Consider the following 8,619-nt stretch of genomic DNA (forward strand, 5'->3'; position numbering starts at 1 on the left):
AGAACGAACGCCCTGCCAGGTATTTCACCGGCGGTGGTTTCTGCTCCACAATATGGGTCACAGCAGCCATGACTCACGGTAGCGGTTGGAGTGCTGCTGACACAGGCGTCTTCCCACATTAGCAACACTTCTGAGACTCAACCTCAACATGCAAATCACCAATAATACATTAGAGGAATGTTCCCTTAAGGCAGCTAGTGCTCACCCAGAGCGCTTTGAGTCACAATGTCTGTGTTTAAGGGTTAGTTTAGTTTTACAACGTGAGTGTATCATTGTAAACACTTCCCTTCAAAGAGCAATGACTAAAGACATGTACTCAGGTGTTTGGCTTCAGGATCACAGACCTGGGAGATAAGTACGCGGAAGAGAGGCAGTTAAGCGGCAGAGTTAAGTGGCTTGGTGGACATTTTCTTTGTTATACTCTGAGGAGGAGACCGTAAGAGAGCGAAAGAGGTGGAAGTATTAGGTGAACTGTCTGGGGACAGTGAAGAATGGTAAACAAGCACCAAGTCCCTGTAAAATCAATACTTTGTTTTCCTTCTAATTTCTCTCTTTAGACCATTGATAGGAAAACACGCAGGCATGTGTGTCTGTGCGTGCACACAGACACATACACAAAACCAGGGTTAGATTATTTTAGGGGCAGGCCATTTTCTATGTACCACGTATATAATTGGTTGTATGACAAATAGTGAAAATTACAGATCTACAAGCTCACAACGCATAGTGAGATTGTTGTGAGCTTGTAGATCTGCTCTTTTTGACCTTTTTTTTACTTTTGTGCAAAAATATTTTTGTGGTTAACACACATTTTTCATTAAATTGATAAATTGTTATATTATCAAACATATCAGACCATTTCCCCAAAATGATTGCATGTATTTAATTCAGTCTAACCAGAAGCAAGGATAGAACATAACCTCTACTGGCAATAAAAATGAATGACCAGAGGGGGGATATCAAAAGCAGGAGCCCCCCCACAAATACAACCCTGCAGAAAAACGATGAATCACACTTCTTGCCACTTACTATGTTCAGCTCTATCAGTCACGAACAGCAGGCCACCTGGCATGTGTTTGGTTTGAGCACTGGACAACGCAGGCCGGGGAACAACAAGTACCTCATAAAAACTGTGACTTGTTTCATCCTCTCACCCGGAAAATGTGTAAGCTTGTCTCAAGCCGCAATAAAATCCCCACGGTGCGTTTTAACAGCGGGCGATTCAGGATAGTATTTTCCGGAAGTGCATTATATGTCTATGAGAGCCGGCAACTACTGGCGATAGGGCGAAGTGGGCGGGGGGGCGATGAAAGATGGATTTTCTTTATCTTTTGGACGATGTCGCCCGGCGATCGCCCGAGAGTCGCCCGCTGTTAAAACGTACTGTCAGTGTTAATTTAAGCCTTTAAGACCGGGAACGCATATCTGTGTCATTTTATAGATTTATTTGGGCTATTAAAAAGATAGCAGATCTACAAGCTCATGAGCTTGTAGATCTGGAAGAAAAAAAAAGAAATCTTGCAGATCTGATTAGTTTTTTTTAGGTATTGTAGAATATTTGTATGAGGAACAATTATGGATTATATTTAAGTGATTTATTCCATTGATATTCTGTTAATATTTAATTTTTTAAGTCCTAAATGGTTAGTGACACACTTTGCGGTTAAACGGTTAACCGTTTAACTGTCCGATCCCTAAGCTACGGCCGAACCTAAATAGCTCATGCCCCACTCCTAGACTATACACTGACAGAAAAGCAAAGAAAAAATGCATTGTTATCGATTAGCTTATTAACTTTATGAAGCTTATTTTTAAGCACTTTCACCCTGGCGCGCCAGGTTTGGGCATGTCATTACAGTTGCCATTTTGAATCATGCAAATAGCAGATATACAAGCTCACAATGCATTGTGATGCATGACAATTTATGTGCTATTTTTGAAAAAGATTGAAAGCAAAAAATAGGCTTAAGCGGTTAGAAATACACACGCACACACACACGGGAGCGCGCGCGCACACACACACACACACACACACACACACACACACACACACACACACACACACACACACACACACACACACACAGAAGAACACTGGAACACCACCCCCCACCTCCCACTGGTGTTTTCCTTTGCTCCTAACCAGAAGGTCCTGCCACTACAGGGGGCCACATCCTGATTTATCCCCATCTCTGAAAGTGACGGTGGGGTCATGCTGTCATTTGGTCCATGTTGAGAGGTCCGCCATTACACAGACAGAGCTTGGGGGCATGGGGATGGAAGAAGACCGGGGGGTAATTCGCCCCAAACTATACCCCATGATGCTGAGCCAACAGGGACTAAATCACAGCTTTGGCCATTGAATGGTGATCACCTTTGTCCTGTACCTTCCATTTCTCTTGATTCTCTCAACTACCCACAGCTCCCTCAGGACTACTTTAGAGAACAAATTGCAGCATGTATAGACGGATGTGTGTGTGTGTGTGTGTGTGTGTGTGTGTGTGTGTGTGTGTGTGTGTGTGTGTGTGTGTGTGTGTGTGTGTGTGTGTGTGTGTGTGTGTGTGTGTGTGTGTGTGTGTGTGTGTGTGTGTGTGTGTGTGTGTGTGTGTGTGTGTGTGTGTGTGTGTGTGTGTGTGTGTGTGTGTGTGTGTGTGTGTAGCCCAGAAGCAAAGCAAGCCACTCCGTCATGATGATGACGAAGATGGCACGAACATGACACCACTCTGTGTAATAGTACAGTAGAAGTGTTTAGATCATTTGAAGGTCATGACCAGATCACATTTTCCACTTAGTAATACGCACATATAATATCTTTAGTCATAAAAAGTTGTGAATTTATTGACATAAAAAAAAAATCTTTTCAAATACTTTATTATATATATATATATATATATATATATATATATATATATATATATATATATATATATATATATATATATATATATATATATATATATACATATCCTATTTTTTTTTTAATATAGGAGAAAAAAATATATATTTTTTTGCAACCCACTCTTTGAGAAACACTGCCATAGAGGGTTGAGTTTCCGTCTCGGGGCAGGTCCAGGTGTTCACTGGGATTCCTTCCTGAGAGCGGGCCGGTTTGTCGAGTGGAACAGGAAGTCTCAATAGACCATATTCACACGGCGGCCATGTTTCTATGAAGTCAATGAAAGTAGCCACCCCGGGTGGCGGCACTTTCAATGTTAAATTCCAATATGGCCGCCGTGTGAATATGGTCTATTGGCTGCGTTCTGGACACTTTGCCACTATACTACACCGGGAACCTGGGGGAATTCATGCACATTTGCATAGAGCGTTTGTATGCACTTTTACCACATCAAAGCAGACTGTCATAGGGAGCATACATAGAGCAGTGGTTCTGAAAGATTTTCATGTCGACGACGCCCAAATTGATATGTATTTGGCCGGGGACCCCCCATTTGAAATGTTTTTGTGCCAGTGACACTCATAAGAGAGGATTTGTGTTGTTAGGAATTTTCAAAATTCAATTTCTTTGTCTTTATTTCCAAAAAAATACCATGCTACAAGCTTTATTTCTCATTTTTAATTCAGATTTTTTTTTAAATAGCTGATTTACAAGCTTGTGTGTGTGTGTGTGTGTGTGTGTGTGTGTGTGTGCGTGCGTGCGTGCGTGGGTGTGTACGTGTGTGCGTGTGTGCACGCGTGTGTGAGATGGGGGGTGTGGGGGCGGGGGGGGGGGGGTGGGGCGTATGAGATAGAAGAGACAGAGAACAGATATTGATCCATGATCCTATGGTGCTTGTTTTGGTCTACAAACAACCTTTACTGGCTCACCAGAGACCCAATGACATACTGTTTGTATGTTTGCCTGTGTGCGTGTGCGTGTGCTTGTGTGCTTGTGTGTTTGCGTTTGCGCGAGTGTGTGTGTGTGTGTGTGTGTGTGTGTGTGTGTGTGTATGTGTGTGTGTGTGTGTGTGTGTGTGTGTGTGTGTGTGTGTGTGTGTGTGTGTGTGTGTGTGTGTGTGTGTGTGTGTGTGTGTGTGTGTGCGTGTGTGTGTGTGCGTCCGCGTGCGCGTGCGCGTGTGAGTGTGTGTGAGTGAAAGAGAGAGTTCCTCTTTGCGAGGCATTTCAAAGCCCATGAAACACGCGAGTAAACATGTTTCCCACTTGTATTGATTACTGGTGGACTGGTTGGAGGTTTATGGGAATGGTGGAGGAGTAGAAGCAGCCAGGAGACTGGTTTGTTCCAGTCGGATCGATGGCATGCGAGCGAAGCGAAGGGGCTTTACAGCGGGCAGTGGTTTAAAGCAGTGGTCCTCAACCTTTTCTGGATCAGGGCCCACTTGAAAATATTGAAGAAAGAAAAAAATGTTTGCGGGCCACCCATCTGACCACCTGTTAAGTGGTCAGGTGATTGACTGCATGCTTTTTCAGAGCATGTTTATTTTTATGATCAATCAATCGATTGTATTCCAGCCTGGATCAATATACTTAAATTCCTATTTATTCCTATTTTTCAAGGTTTTCAAGAAGAAAAAAAATCATAAATGTTTTGATATGAATTTTATATTATCAATTATATTATTGTATATTATTATCAATTTGCCAATTATTTGGGGGCCCACTTGGCATATCCTTACGGCCCACCAGTGAGCCACAGAAGGTTTAGCTCTTGGCTCTGGCTGAGTGGATGACGGGGGACGATCAGGAGCCTGGAGATCCCCACCCCCTCCCCCAATCCCATCATCTACCTTTATAGAGGCACCATAATGTCCACCTCTCAACCCCTTTACTGCCTCATCGACTGCTCTGCCCTAGCCTCATCACCTCTGCCCCGTGCACTGCTGGAAGAACTACTCACAAGTAAAAGTAGCAATACCACAATGTAGAAATACACTGTTACAAGTAAAAGGTCAATTACAAATTGGCATCAAAACACTTGAAGTACACATTGTGCAGAATGTTCCGTTCCCATATATCTTTTACTTATCCAGGGTAGGTATGCTGAGATCTCAGATCACACGCGCACAGCGCACGCACACACACACACACACACACACACACACACACACACACACACACACACACACACACACACACACACACACACACACACACACACACACACACACACTCAAAATAGGGCTTAAGTGATTAATTTATATTTTGTATTAATAATCCTAAATCTGCAAAGTAAGTTGTTATTTACTACTTTGAATAATTGTAGTGGCGTAATGGAAACACCCAGGTAAAACACATTGCATTACCTTGTTGTTGAAATGTGCTATACAAATAAAACTTGTCTTGCCTTGCCTAACGTAAACGCAACAAAAGATTGTACGTACGGTTCAGTACTTGAGTAAATGTACTTAGTTACTTTCCAATACTGCCCCCCACCTGCTGACCCCCACCCCTTATCGTGTGCTCACTGTCCTCCACTGACCCCCCGTGCGCTCCATCGCCCCCCCTCCTCCCATCTCCTGGAGAGGCACAGGCCTCGCTGTGAAAATCAATAAAATATCATCTCGACACTGTCTCAATTTTCAATTAAAGACACTGAGGTCCGCCTGTCTCCAGACATATCTGTCACGCCAGACACAAGACAGTCGAATGCACCCTTGAACATGGACTCGCACAGGCAGTGATACACACTACAGCCCCCCCCCCCCCACACACACACACACACACACACACACACACACGCGCACACACACAATACATATACACACCTCGACAGAGCTTAGTGGGTAGAGAGGTTGTCTGGTAATTGGAAGGTCACTGGTTCGCCTCCCCAGCCCTGGTCTATTACCACCCCCCACCCCCCCCCCCCACCCCCGAGCCTTGATCACAACAATCTGAGCGGCCATCAGCTGGGTGGAGCTGAAAAATGAATTATCAGGTAATAAAAGTAAATCAAATAAAATTCTCCATCTCTGTTGATAGCGAAGCAAAACACAGTATCACACAACCAAGATATCCCCCAGGAAAATGGTCCCTACTCAATGTCTATTTCTTGAATTCTTCTATACTTGTGTGGACATTTGGCCTTCACAAGTATAGTACACGTGTACACACACACACACACACACACACACACACACACACACACACACACACACACACACACACACACACACACACACACACACACACACACACACACACAACGGATATACTCTCTCGACATCGGAGCATAATCTTGATGTAGTACCACATGGATGCAGTGTTCAGCGTGGCTTTTAAGGAAAGGAAAACAAAGTGATAAATCACACGACAGCAGATGGATAACAGATGATGAAGCCGCACGGCTCCTCCCTCTCAAGCCTCATGCTTTATGCTTCTGCTATTTTTGAATATAACCAAAGTATAAGATAATGGTTAAAATGGGTTAAAAAAAAAATAATCCCTCCGCATGGACTCTGCCTTGTCGTGGCGTGGAGGCTTGCGTGCCTCTGTGACCCTTGATCCCTGGAGGTCAGGGGTCACAGAGGTCAGACCAAAGAGTCCAAATCCACAACACTTGCGGTGTTCTGGGACCCATCTGGTACCGATCTATCTACTGCCCCCTGGTGGATGACGTGTGCTGCTAGCCCCGCCCACTGACCACCATGTTAGTAGCAAAACACACACGCACACACACACGCACGCACGCACGCACACACACACACACACACACACACACACACACACACACACACACACACAAACTACCACAACATGGACGTGTGCGTTGTTTCCCTTTAAATGTCCATTGCCGCATTGACAATGCATTTGGCGCTTAAAGTTAAATATTTCCATTTCCACAGAAAAAAATCTCAAGCATGCATATCCACAGTAAGGTAAGTATGTAGGATACTTACACATAGTAACCCCATTCATACTTTAAAATGTTCATCCAACTGTGGCCCAATGCATTGTCAATGCGAATGTACATGGTGGGACGTGGGAATGACCCATCACGTTCATGTAATGTCAATGTACAAAGCTTAGTGTGTTTGTCTACTGTCATTACCATTAGTTGTGGTATAGACTATATAGCCGTAGAACCATTTACAGTTATCGTTCTCGGTGTGGAGGCAGCCTCTACACTTATTTACATTTCCCATCACATTTCTCATTGTGTAAAATGATCTAAAACACAGCATGAGCACTTGTTAGTGTCAGGTTACTTTTGGTCAAAGCGGGGATCGAACTGGCGACCTTGGGATCCATACTTCCCCTTCTTAGAAACGCTAGTTTTAACATTTCAGTGCTTTTTGAAAATATTCGGATACATAATTGCTTGCAGCAGGATATTACATGAAGCTGAGTTAGAATTGCATCCATTCCCTTCCTTTTTCTCAAAATGTGTCTCCTTCTCCCTCTTTCTTCTTACCCCATTCCAGTGCGATGTTACGTAGCTACAGCCTTGCGACTAGACCACTGCGCCACTGGTACTGACCATACTGTCTTGCTTTCGTGCGGTTTTACACTAATTCTTCTGGAACTCAGTCTGTTAAGGCAGGTTTCGAGGTAAAGAGTTAGAACACACAAACTCTGGAATATGTTGGCAGTGTAAGCAGGGACTTAACCCACTGTGCTGCCTTGCCATGACTAGGTCTTCATTCCTGATTGACGAAGAACACACAACAATACAAAAAGAAAAAGAAAAAAATATCTTTACTGCATATTATTTTGTCTATGGTTTGTTACTGTTGCTTGTCTCTGGCTCTGGCTTTTCTCTCAATATCTATTTGGCCCTCAATTCATGCCAAGGCACAGTGACTCACTGGATTAAAAGCCTGCCTGAGTAACAGAAGATTGTAAGTTTGATTCTTAACCCTGACATTGCGTGGAAGTATTGACACATTTGAAATATATATATATTCTTTTTAAGTTTTAAATATAAATCCTTCTCATGGGGGGCCCTGACACTACATCTTTTCACATGGGGGTCCACTGCCAAATACATGTCAATTTGCTTCTTTTTTTTTGGAATATTTTATTAGGCAAAAAATGTAAAACAGCACAGTACAGCACAATTTAAAATACTTTGTCTAACAGGTCCGTTCATAAAAGTCCTTGCGGACTTGTTTCCAATGAGGGCCTTGGTATTCAATTCATAGGCATATATAGTCCTTAGAAACAAGGGGGTCCTTAACAACAAAATGTTGTCTGTAAAGGTTAAGAGAGACAGCTGTGGGTGATTGGATAAAGAAACTGACTAATGAGCCGAAGGTTACAGGTTCAAGACCCGATCACAGCTATAAGTCAGGATGTACCTGAGCAAGACATTTCTAACTGCTCCTCTTATGGCAGGCATCAACTGGGTGAAGCTAAAAGATGCCATTCCCCATAGGATCAAATAAGTATTATTATTAGGAGTGAAATGGTTCTGTTTTTTCACCCTAACTGCACAGGACAGCAGTTTTATGTCTGGTATGTTATTTTCAGTGATGGAGACAAACCGCATAGACATTCACTGTACTTTATTCGGCAGTGTCGACAGTGTCGCTCGCCGAAAATAGCCGACCTACAAGCGACCGTTGTGTGAGCTTGTAGGTTGGGTATTTTCGACGTGAAAGTAATAAATCGGGCCTCAGACAGCCGCAGGAACACTCCTCCGTTCCCATGGACGCCGCCTTGTCG

This window comes from Gymnoscopelus braueri (assembly GCF_963280865.1).
Source record: "Gymnoscopelus braueri genome assembly, chromosome: 18".
Classification (NCBI taxonomy): domain Eukaryota; kingdom Metazoa; phylum Chordata; class Actinopteri; order Myctophiformes; family Myctophidae; genus Gymnoscopelus; species Gymnoscopelus braueri.